Raw genomic sequence first — 13,380 nt, 5'->3', positions numbered from 1 at the left:
ACGGGGAACATAATATTAGAACCCACTATATTTCCAGGTCGGACAGAAGCGATAAATTAAGAGAGATATTTTGCCGAACGGAGAGATATGCGAATACCTTTTCCCCCGAACCATAAAGGAATAAATTCCTCTCGCAATGGGGTGTTTGCATAAAAATTTTTTGCGCTTAAATATTTCTTCATCGTATAGAGGAAAGGAAGTAGATGAAGAAAACATAGGTTTCAATGCAGTAAAATGGAGAAATATATTATTAAATGAATAATAAAATCGCTAAAATGCCAAGGAAATCAGCGGGAGAAGATACGGTTGGTGACGTCACTTGCCCGTAGTTACCGGTATGAGGCCTCATTGCGACTGGGAAAATTGTCGAAAACATGGTATTAGAGGTAAATTTTGATAAAGGAAATACAAATAATCTACCAAAAGTAGATGTATTTATGGTGGCGGAGTATTTGAAGGGTAATGACTGCTTCAGCATTCCGGAAGTTAGAGGAACGAAGGCACTTCGGTAAGTTACCTGATGATTTCATCTCCATAGTACAATGAAAGGTATGGGAAGCTGTCTTTTTATAGTCACCCTATAAGGCAATAGATCAGTTCCTTCAATGTTTGTGCCAGGATTGGCACAGTTCTGTTAAAAATTTTACATGCATGGCCACATGATATGCAAAATTGATCCGCGAGCCTTTCAAAAGAATCATTTACCTTGATTTTCATGAGAGTAAATACAATGTCTCTCTGGCCAAGTTTAGTGTATTTCATTATCAAAGACATTGCATGAGGAAACCACTCATCTGGCACGCCAATATACATTTTGGATTTCCTATTTACACAAGAGAGAATTGCATCAGGGTCCTGAAATTCATGAGCAGACTCATCACTCTTAGATGAGCATGGCTCATATTCACTCCCACTGCCATTTTCCACCCCCTCAGTTGTTGTGACAGACTCCAATTCCTCTTCATCCACAGCCCCACCTATTCTCTTCAGTGGAGATGTCGACACATCCCTCTGTAACTTGATGGGTGATGTGGTAATGTTAAGTACTTCCTTTTTTGTCATATTGCAATTAATACCCTTACTCCTCTGAGAAACAGAAGTTAGGACACTAGCATCACTAAATGTCTTAGTAAGAGTCAATGGCTCATAGTTGGAAGCAGCATTTCCACCCTCATGAGCTTCAGAGCAGTCTAGTTCTATGTCCACTGATTCCTCATCCAAATCACGACTGGTTATATGGGGAGGGATATGTTTATCAACCTAAAAGAAAAGCATATATTTTATGATTTGTATACTTCAGGTAATAATTTGCAAGTAACTGACATACATTTAACGAGACCCTTATCTCTATAGTACCAAGTTATTTTTTTTTTAAATTTGAGTACCTGAGGATCACCAAACTCATCACTTCAAATTTTCAATAATCACTTGAGCTTATGTGAAAGTATTCAAACTCCTACTGGGCATATAAGTATAGAATTAAATAAATGATTAACAACATTTTATTTCACTTTCAAGCTTATTATTTTGCCCATTTTATTTCAGATATGATGGGGTTAGAATCCAAGTATAGCCAATAGCTAGAAGCCAAGAGTATGGATGCCACATTTTAATATGAAATATTTTTCAGAAATATTAACTGTTCTGTTGTTATTAGGCTTCAATGTTGCACAGGGGCGGATCCAGGATTTTGTTCACGGGGGGAGGGGGGGGGGGCACAAGGATACCTCGTCATACAAAACGAACGAAATGATAATGGGACCGTATTAAAAATCTAGCACATTTTTAAGGGCCTGGGGGGGCACGTGCCCCCGTGCCCCCTCCCCCCTGGATCCGCTTATGATGTGGCAGCATATCATATATTAGTCAATCTATACCTGTAGAACACATTTATGTCTCTGTAACTGTTTCTATTTAGTGATTATCATTTATTTTATTCATTAATTAAAATATTAATTTATTTAAAGGGCAAATATAAACAATGCAGTGTACACTTAAAGTAGGTACCTATAAAGAGTTCCCATAATGACTGTAATATTCATCAATTCACATTGAGGCTACACATATCTTTAGAACCAGCCTAGGGACGGCTGCATATGCATAGCTTACACTCAGTGCGTCTTCTATTAATCTCTGCTGAGTCCTCTTCATGGGTAATTTTCGGGTGGTTGACGCAAATGCTCTCTGCCGATCTTCCTGGCAGCCAAATACGTGGGGAAAAGCACATTTTTTCAATAGCTTATGCCCTCCTACCATTTTGCACCTCATGAAATTTCCCATGTCGTCCTCCATCTAAGAACAAAAGCATTAGGTATATATTTTTAACTGTACATACCAAAATCATAGCTCAGACTGTTTACTTCTGATCTACTAGATGCTTCTTCCAAGGATTTCTTCGTCAACAACATCCTTTGAATTGCAGTTTTTTGGAAGCATCTATTTTCCATTCCATTACGTTGGCTATTTTGTACGATTAATGGATTCATTCAGCAGATGTTAAAGGCTCTTCATCATGAATAATTTACGTGTCATATACATACATCAGCATCTATTCAATAAGCGTCAGTAATAAATATTAAAATACCTTAAAACGGTCCACGCAGCAATAAAGGGTTGATTTCAGAGAGACATTGAAGTCCCTTCTTGCAGCTCTAAACCATTTCTTCCTCTGTTTCTCTTCCTTCGGAACCGCGAAAAACACTTTGATAGGGTTCCTGCTGCTTATATTTGTACACTCTGGTACAAAACACCATTTATATGCTGACATTGCGCACAGTTTATCTCTGACTTTCGTTCAAGAGAGCGCAAAACCATTAACTACAGCATACCCGTACGGCGAGTACTCGTAGTTACGGGCACGTGACGTCACAGGCGGCCATGTTCATTTTTCTTGTTTTCGCGGACGTTCAAACCGGGTAATTTTTAACGCAGCCAGAAATGGCCAAAATTACCCTAAATTTAAGTTTAAATAGCATTTCCGTAACTAGGATGAAGTGAAGTTTCCGCATATATCGCTAAAAAAATCCATGCAAACACCCCATTTCGCTCGAGCATTTCCTTTTTATGAGCAAATGGCTGGTGTCCTAACACCCACTGCCAAACGTCTTTTAGGCGGCTTACGGGGTAGTATATAGATATCTACATACTACCCCGCAAGCCGCCTCAATAGGCATATCGCGGGAGTGTTAGGAGACCAGCCGTTAACAAATAAAAAGTAAATGCTCTGACGAAGTGCCACCCAGCATTACATTAAGCCTTTTATTGGCCAGGGGAAAAACGAATTCCCCTACGTATCCGTTCGGAAAAATATCTCTCTGAATTTATCGTTTCAGCTGGACATGGAAACATAGTGGTGTTCTGATATGATGATCACCGTGTCGCTCTGAAAGTTTCTAGACTATTGCTCAATTAATCTATGCCTATAGCGCAGCCTACGAGTCTCTAGCGGCTCCCAGCTTAATTCGTTTTAAGTCTGTCTAACGCTTTCAGCATGCCAGTAACACATTTGTTTTCCACAAGGGTTATGCCCGTATTTCCTTTGTGTAAATTGACTAAATCCAAGAAGATGCGTCAACATGAAATGAATTCGAAGAAGCGTGACATATACATTAGTGCCACAGGATGACCGATCCAGGCGTGAGTTTGGACAACTGAGTCGTGTCAAGCAAGGATGTTGTTTTTTTCCTCAGTATAAACATGTACTTTAAGCCGGCACACTGTAAATATCCTCATCAAATAGGATGAGAGTTAATAAACATGCGACGGCTTCGAGCAATCCCAAGTCTGCCACGTAACGATTTTTTACTCGATTTCAAGACCATTTACAAACTGCATCGGCGTACACTCCATGAATCTTATTCATTTTCAGAGTGACAGTCGAAAATTAGATGGCATTAAGGAAAACCACATGTAAGTAATTACATGTATGTATTCAAATAAAATTTTGCTGAACGATTTCCACACTCATTACACTATTTAAAACCTGAACTTCCGTTACTTTGTGCTAAAATGTCGATACCTCGCGATACCTTAATTTTTCAGCGTTAAGGAAATCAATATAGATTCCGATGGCGATAAAATTTTGAAATGGAATGCGATTCGCAAATCATGCTCTCTCACGTAAGTACTCTAAATAAATATCACATTATTTCATGTAGAAATTTCCGCGACTTGCCCCCCAGGGAAATGCAAAAAGATTAATAAATGCCTTCATGTCACCAAACACTAATGATTTGGTTTAATTAAAACTTGCAAGCATATAAATCAAGTTGGGATGAAATTCAAAATATTTTCCGGAGAGTTATTTTCCAGAAGAGGACACAATGCTGGCGGGCCGCGTTAAAGCTAACTTTATAATGAATACTCTAAACAGAAGGTTGGAATTTATGGATACAATTTAAAATTTAATAAATTTTCTCATATTGTGAGCATTTTTCAACGACGTTCGTCATTGATTGTAATTGTAATTATTTCACGATGGGAATAATTTTCTCCACCCTTTCTAAACACATATTTTGAAAAATCTGAACGCGGCTTGCAGTTGTGGATTAAGATAGAAGGCGAGGACTAACACCCAGCAAGATCTAGAAAATAGGTAATATTTATTGCTGCTCTCCAAAGTAAGTTTTAATTTCACAAAATTTAATTTTACCAAATTAGCATACAATCTTAATATAACTGATGAACATCTAAAAGCCACTCGAAAAGGCATAACAGACCTCCGGCGCAATAATAATTAGAGGTATTGCATACTGGCAAGGGGGAGTAAATCACCAAACCTCCAAAACTACGACGTTAATGATACTACCCCCTGCAGGCTCGCCATCTCCTTCAAGGCTCTTTGATTTTCGGATGGAAAAGTGAAAGAGAGGTGATGTTTCGCATTCATCCGACCACACGCTGAATACGAAGCGAGCACATGGAATCCGGTGCAGAAAGAACTTTATAAAATACGCGTAAATCCGTGAACTTTATAAAATACAAACGAAAGATGCAAAATTTTTCAAAAAACTGCTACGAGTGTTCAGAAAGGTGTTAAAGGAAACACATGTGTTAAATGAATTACGATGAGAGCCACTAGAGACTCAGAGGCTACTCATTAGTCTTAAATTGCTTGAGCAATTGAAAAAAGAAATCTTTCAGAGCGTCACGGAGAACATCATAATAGAACCCCATTATATTTTCTGATCCGAATGAAACGATAAGAATAAAGAAAATTATAAAAAACTTCGGAGAAATTTCTCCGAACGGATAGATTTGGGAATTTGCTTTACCCTCGAAAACGGAATGTCTTTTTAAAATGGTAATTGGAAATACATTAGAGCATTTTCCTTTTAATTTTTAACAGTTTTTATCCCAAAAAAACCGCCATTTGCCCATCGAAGCGGCTTGCGGGATAGCACATAGATGTAAATAGAGTATCATTGGTACCAGAAGATATCATGTTTCTTGAGAATGGGGACATCCTACGATTTTATTAGTCCTATTACCATCCTTATTATTGCACGATTATTGAGGTGACACACAGTGAACATCGTTCTCCCGTCTTTCCTGAATAGGCCCTGTCACATGCATCGAAGGGAGATAGCTCTTCTCTTCCCGCGCATGCGCGCTGACTCCGGCTGCATTACAGGTCGTTCGGCGGCGGCGGAGGGGAAGAGGAGAGGGTGTTGGCGTGGGAGGGGGGCTGGAGGGGAAGGGACAACCGAGAGAGCAGCGTCCAGGCAGCCACTTCAGTTTGTTTCGGGACGGAGTCCGGGAAACTTCGTGTTCACGACGTGTTTGTGTCAACCTTCAACAACAATAAAAATAATCCACCAATAAATGTGAGAAAATTTTATCGCCCAGAATCCAAAGTGTCCGAGCGATATAAGTTTTTTTTGAGTCGATCGAAAGAAAAAATAATCGAGGAAATAGTGGGGTATTTCCCTCGTGTACGTGTGTTTACTCTGTTCAAGTGCTGTTACAATATTTTTTTCCCGCGCGGCGACTGTGTGAATACCCACAGCGCATACCCAAAGAGATCCGAGACTCTACGGGCGTGTTTATTTTTCTGTTTTGCGAGTGCGCCGTGTTTCTAGTCGGGGGAAACTTGACGTCCCGGCAGAGGGGCGTGACTCCACCGGGAGTGAATCACGAGTTCGACGGTGATCGATCAAACTTAGTGTCGGTGGGAGAGACCCACCAGAACTCCCCCCTATATCCAGCGAGAGGAGATCCCTTAAAACTGGCACTGCCAATACCGTCCCTCAATAAAAATAATAATAATTTGGTGGACGCGGATTTGAGTGGCTGCCAAACAGGAGTGCACGAGTCAGTTGGAAGCAAGAGCAAAGGAGAATCCTTATCGATAGCCAGTTTGTTTTTCGTTTGAGCCGACTCGGAGGTGTTCTCAGCCCACCCCTACTGAAGTTGACAGGCCCGAAAGCCACGCTGTCCACTCACCTTCTTCCCTAAGCCCGAGGACGCGCTTGGCGTGATCCTGGGTGCCTGCAGATCACTTTAAAAAAGAGAGGAGGCCGACAAGAATCTGTCTCCGGGTCCTTAACCCCTCCTCGTGCCGAGTGAGGAGACTCTGCCGTCCTTAAAGCCAAACCGGCCGACACCTGTCACCAAAACAAGAGAGGTGAGTAAATATTTGTTTTCCTTCGGAAAAGAAAAGTTGGCGCAAATGCCATTTCCCTTCGTCAAGCGTCGAGTTGAGCGAAGTTGTGCGCGCACAACGCTACGAGGCCCTCAGCGAGTTTTCAATGTCAAATCCCGCACATCTAAAGGTCTAGCGGGATAGAAAGTTTTCGCCATGTTTCCAGACGCATGAAATTTAACGCATTCCATAGCTTACCGCCTAGCATACCATCAGAACACTGAACAGATCATGAGAGATTAGTGCATCCATATAGTGTCTGAAAAATGAAGTCTCTTATTACAGACGAGAATTCTCTCGCCAATTACATTAACCCTTCGCATTTCACGAAAAATGTAGGATAACTCAAACCCATACTTTCTATCAGAACTAGATTTCATAAAAATATCAAAAAGACCAAATTAAATTATCATGAAAGCATGCGATGATTCAGTTTAATTAACAATTATGTGAGGTCTACTAATTATGATACGTAAGTAATTACCAAAAGTTGGTGGGTAAATATTTAGCCAAATACAACATACACTAGCATTACAAAGTTGACGTTCATGTAAAAAATCCTACACCAACTATTTGTCACCAGCAATCGATAAGATGACAACGCATACTACCAAAATGTCAACAGGCGTGAAACTGCGTTCTTGAAGTCAAGCGTGAGGGCGAAATAACTTTGCCTTCTTTTAGCCATTTTAAAAGGCAAATTCAAAAGCGTTATCTATATATCCACTGTTCACGGAATATATTTTTCCGAGTATCGTTTACGACGGACGATAATATACTTTAAGCTTTCTTTAAACTAATAATTATCTTGAAGAACTTAAAGCTATTTTTTAGACCGGTTGAGTAATCATTTCCACTTAAAAATAAAACGCGTTCGGACTGAAACATCGCTTCTTGTTTCCGTAAAATCTCTGCCAAGTTTTATGGGATTTACGTTCGGTAAAAGAACCATGTTCCGTTCCTGCCAGCTCAGGACGCAAGAAGAATAAGCAATCAATTGGAGCGACAAATGTTTAAGAAAATAATTGTTGTCACAGAAAAAATACTCCATCATTTTTTTATATTTTCTTCACTTATGCTTTCGACGATATATTTTTCCCCTAAGTATAATTACAAAAGTAAGACGCAAAAACGGCGTGTTATGCAAAGATAGCTTCTTTCAAAAAATATTATTCTTCGCAAAATTTACGCAAAAATGTTTTGTGGATACTCAAACTCAATTCCTCTTATGTCATTAGATTCTTCTTGCGAAGGAAGCTCTTTTCTAGTGTAGTTTTCCAGTTCATAGTGTAATATCTACTTCTAAGCTCCTAGTGTAAATCGATATTTTCGTAGTTTAGTTTAGTTTAGTTTATTCATCCATGAAACCTACTAGTGAAAATCATTTGAGATCCTTGGACTGATAGATACAGCATTAATGTGGAAAACAATTTTTTTTAATGTATCACGGCCCATACATTATTAAATATTTTAACCACACTCAATTATCCAAGAATATATATTTTCTCTTCAAAAGGGTTATGATATAATCATACTTGGCTTTTGTCGCTTTGCTTTTCGGATGATCAGCTAACCTCGGTGTAAGGTAAAACTCATGGTATATATGTCCCTGGGATTATGCATCAAATGTTAAACTAAGACTTATACAAATACAAAAAGGAAACTAAAAAACGTGAAGCTAATTAAATACCAAGGAAAGCTGCGCGGTTCGTCACAATTGCAACGGGCGAACAGAAAGCATCACACACATTTGAAACGAATTGGCCTGGGAGACGGTAGAGACTCGGAGGCTGCGCTCTAGCCTTATTGTTACGAGATTGCTTGAGCAATTGAGAATACATATCTTTCAGAGTCACTAGGAGAACATTATAATATATTGACAGGCCCGACAGAAATGATAACTTCTGAAAGATATTTTGAATACCGGATAGGCATGGAAGTTCGTTTTTATCCCAAACGATAAAGTACTTTAATAAATGCAAAATAGAACTTAATTTGAGCATTTTCTTTCTTTGTTTATCGCATTCCCAATAACCCCCGCCTAGTGAGGCGGCTTGCGATGTAGTACGTATATATAAATAGCATCCTGTGATTACACCCCAAATCCTGACTGCCTTTGCGTGAACGATGCATTATTAGCACGTCCTAGAAATGTCGATATTTTCGCCACATATCCAGTACAGTGTATAATGCGGTGTAATTTTTTTTCCTCGCACGGGACATGTTTTCAAGGGTGAAACCTTACGCAAATTTGCCCGTTCACGGACGTGCGTCGCGGGACGCACTCACTCAAGAGTGAGCGGGGTTGACCGTGAGGGGAGTTGAGGGTTGAGTGACCGTGGGAGGGCAGGGACCCAGCCAGCGCAGTGCGAGGGTGGAGAATATCCCGATCCCTCCCCAACTTCACCCGCCGAGTGGTTAGGGCGGAATTTCAGCCCCGGCAAAGCGCCCCATCGCTTCATTTACGGCGAGGTGTCCACCTTTGTAATTCCTTTATCTCGACGCGGCGGTGGCGCCAAAGCGGCGCTTTGTCTACCATTGTGCTTGAGCCTTGTTTCGATCCACAATGAGAGGGAATATGTTCTCCTCTCTGCCTCAAATGCCAGCCTCGGTGGTGGTGGGGTAGAGGCCTCGCCAGCCGAAGTAGTAGGTTCGAGTCTCACCTGGGTGGATAGTCCCGATCCAGGGAATGGATTTTTGTGATTTTCCATTCTTATTCATTGTAACTATTCGTCGGCCTTTAAGGATTTGGGGTAAATTCCTCTCTAACCAAATCGAAGATCGCGGGTTCGATTCCCGTCTGGATAGGTTTCCCCCATCCACGGCATTAGTGTTTATGATCATCCTACGTTGTTGTTTGTTAGATTTACCCGCTATAAACGCCTTGAGTGCGCTATTTTCGAGCTGGATAAAGATAAATATCCCCCCCTCCGATATGAAAGCCTAATTGGGTTGATGATGGGGCGATGGACATAAATCATTAAAGCAAAAATAATCCACTACTTTGTGATTGGTATTGCCTGCTAATATCGTTATTTACTTCAATTCTCACCAGGAAAAATAATGAAGAAAATGAATGTTATCTTAACTAACAAGAATACAGTAACAAGTAAAATTTTAGTTCCATCTAAAAACATTTGAATTATTAAGAAAAATCCCTTTGTTGCATCATTCCAAATCAAAATTGCAAGGATGGACTACCCCTGCGGTAAATCCTATGTAGTCGATAATAAGTTCACTAAAATCTGGGAAGAAAAATAAAACACACAAAAAAGTTGATTTTCTATTTCATGACGAATTTTCATGTAGGAAAATGCGATCGCGCCTAAAATACCTTCGATTTAGTTAAATAAACATTTCCCTCACCTTTCCACCTCTACGAGTTTCACCAAATACATGCAGTAGTTCATACAGTACAGCGCTGAAGTTCAGAGGGAGTGATTTCAACGAGCGCTGTGCTACAACACGCGGCATTGGTTTGGGACATAGCGGATTCCAGGCACAAGGGACGAACCTCATCGCTTGGGACAATAAATCGCTACAAAATAAAGACTCGCCAGTATTTCTGTATCCATTTCAGAAAGTAGCATCAAAATTTAATCAGTTCTTTTTGTGCATTACTAACATAATATGTGTTATTAATGCACAAAATGGAGTGAATGCTTATCGTAGAAGAAAGGCAATGTATAAATTCGTAAAATTTAAAGATTAAGGAAGAGACTACGTGAATACATCTCGTTGCCCCACTCACTATTTGCTGGAAATCCGATACCATTAATTAAAAATACACCACCGCTATGCTCCACAATATTTTTTACAAAGAACTTTGGGCTCTTTGCTGTCATACCTGCTTATGCTGCCACTTCAAGGAATATTACTGATTTCCTACTCTTAATTCGAAAATAATCTCTGTTGTTGCATCCCCTGATCGACCGATAAAAAATTAAAGGAAATAGAAGCTTTACATATTCTCTGCACCAAAAACCCTCGTAAATATTTTCTTTGTAAAAAGGGGGGTCATTAATTAAACCTGGATTTTGCCCCTCCGATCGTCGAAAGTCCACCTAGCCCCGATGGAAGCCGAACTTCGCGACATATCTACATAAGATTCTACCCTTACTTCGTGTCTCCACGTGAACGATGTACTTACAATCTGAAGATGTCAATTTCTTTAGCATGCTCCAATATTTTCATTTTTCTCCAACCACTTATCGATTGGTAAGCAAAAACATGTTAACATATAGCCTATTTCTACAATGTCGTATCCAAATTCACCCCCGCAATGAAAAAAGTACGGCTGTGGAGGAAAACATTCTGGAAATAATCCTGGATAAGGACAACTCAGAACAGCAAATTGGCTGAAATAATTGGAATTGGTTATGATTATGATGGGAAATACTTGAAACGCAATTATTCGCGTGCAATGCAGTACCCAGTCCCTAGCCAGTAATAATGTTCCTGGTCAGAGAAATACTACGCAGCCCGATAAAATACCAACTGTGTGCGTGCCTTGATTTTATTCCCAGGGTTTCAAAATGAAAGGATTAAGTGTTAAAAAGAATGGATGGTAATCCCAATGGCCTTGTTGCTGCATGGGGATTATAATCCCAAAGCCGGAATATATGGAACAGTACACCCAACTTGTTTCATTATTCGGGCGAGACAGTTTTTATGCATTAAGGCAGATAAATGGAAAAGCTCGGTGGAGAAGCCAGAAAAATAATGATTAAAAAAATAAGAAGCGGGTGGGAGCCACCCTGTTTTCTTGATTTATTTATAAGGAGGGACTGCTCCATAGCCCTCTGGAAAGTATTAAAGAAACAACCCTTGGGTGCTGGACATGATTTGATTTTTTTCTCTCTCGAGCCTTTTGGAGAACTCGTTATCCCATGTGGATCGCATTTTCCCAGCACCTAGCGCGTTAGATGATGCGCTTAAAGGGTGCACGGAAGAAAAAGGAGCTCCGCCGGACATTTGGCCGAGTGAGATTCTCATCTCTAAAATGCCCCCATTAATGCGTTAACCTCGACTTTAATACGGGCTGAACGTTTTCCTGACTTCATTTCTTATTCATCGAGAAACTCTCCGCGAGGTTGGTGCGCTCCTCTGGACCCGGGCGAAACTTTCCTCTCCAAGGGAACGGAGCGAGGAAAAAAATAATAACAAGAAACTTGCACGCGGCACGGAAGGTTTTGCTTTGAATTTCACTCCGAGATGATTCCGTACAAACTTAGCCTATCTCCACTGCAGGCATGTATGTATGTATGTACCTCACGAAGAGTTTCCTTTTTTCCATTAGAAGGCATAGCAGCACTTCAGTAGAGAAAGAGGAATTTCGTGTTTCCCGCAAAGAAATCGCTCTTTATAAAGAATTTTCCTCGATAACCATTTGTCCATTTAGTCCATTCTACAAGAGAAATTAAAAAATAGCATTATCAAGGCATTTAAGGGAAACGTAAGGATAAATCTAAGGGAAATTAAAAATATGAACAGTAAGCCAGCAAAGGGAGTGTAGTGGCTCTTGTGGCTATTGTTTTGAATGCTAAAATTACCAATAAAAAGTAAGAGAAGGGCAGAAAACAGCTACATAGCATACTTCCAAAAATACAACTAACTGTCTTTTGAGTTAGATTACCCTTGCCATTAGTATATATGGGAATGCAACTAAATTAGAGAGTGGAACAAAAAATTGCCAAGCCGTGTTATAAACCAAAAAGACACAACTTAAATGCTCCACGCATAAGTACTTATAGTTAAAATGACCTATTTCATTCGCTTGATTGGTAACTATGACCAAAAGTGCAACAATGTGCAAAATTATATAGATGAATTTATCAAAGCATTTACATCGTGAATTTAATCATTGCTGAAAAAGTCAATGTCTCCGATACTCCTCGATCAAGTATTTATCGTCGACACATCTTTCGATACATAAAAGAGAGTAGGACAAAGAAAGGTGAGCCTGTAAATCTTTCACGTAGCCATCCTTGGCATCAATGGAAATTGACATTTTTTCACTGCTAAATGAGTACGCTCCCCCCTGATTATCATTCATACATCTTAGCTCATTTCTGTAGGTTCTTCCTTCATATCACTTCTATCGTTCCTCCGACCCTCACTTCGTAGACCAAATGATAGTACTAGCCCTTCACTTCCCTTTGATGGAAGCAATTATCTAACAAATCATCATCCCTCCACAGCTTCCGAATTAAATTTTGTGAGACAGGGGTCTTGTTTGCCTATGGCGTTAATATTTCCAAGTCCCTACATCCTGTAATTTTCCTCCTCTTCCGTTTTCTGGGAAGTCGTTATTTTCGCCTTAACATCCCTTTTGATAAGTTCTCAGAATAGAAACTGTATTCCTTCGATACCCTCATCTGTACACGGGATAATGGCAATTAAATGGGATACGCGGAAAATTTTATCAACATCTGTGAATACTTCCTTGACTGCGATGACAAAAGAGGTATTTCATCAAATTTCAAGTCAGAAATCAAAATCTTACTTCATTTTGAAATAACTGCTGTGATATAACTATGCACAAATAATAGAGTTTCTTAGAAGTAACACTTAATTTATATGCCGTTCAAAAACTTTCACGTTCAATTTCTAAGAAATTGCACTGAAAAATCCATAGAATTCTATAAATCATAGGAAAATACATGGTCACACGGAAAAAATGAAAATTACACTTTGAAAGCAAATACCGTTTTGATAAAAAAATTAACGTTGTATTA

At 39.7% G+C, this 13,380-nt stretch overlaps 1 protein-coding gene across 1 annotated transcript in view; it reads left to right on the top strand.

Moving 5' to 3' along the window:
- The first annotated feature begins 5,733 nt into the window (after window positions 1-5,733).
- The window catches only part of LOC124157163, a 373,770-nt gene continuing 366,123 nt past the window's right edge, over window positions 5,734-13,380 (top strand). Inside the window, exon 1 of the mRNA XM_046531680.1 lies at window positions 5,734-6,625. The gene's annotated coding sequence lies outside the window, so the exon portion shown is untranslated. The remainder of the gene's footprint in view (window positions 6,626-13,380) is intronic.

The sequence above is a fragment of the Ischnura elegans genome, chromosome 4 (genome assembly GCF_921293095.1).
Source record: "Ischnura elegans chromosome 4, ioIscEleg1.1, whole genome shotgun sequence".
Taxonomy (NCBI): domain Eukaryota; kingdom Metazoa; phylum Arthropoda; class Insecta; order Odonata; family Coenagrionidae; genus Ischnura; species Ischnura elegans.
Note: the sequence above shows the minus strand (reverse complement) of the source record. Positions and strands in the feature narration are given on the sequence as shown.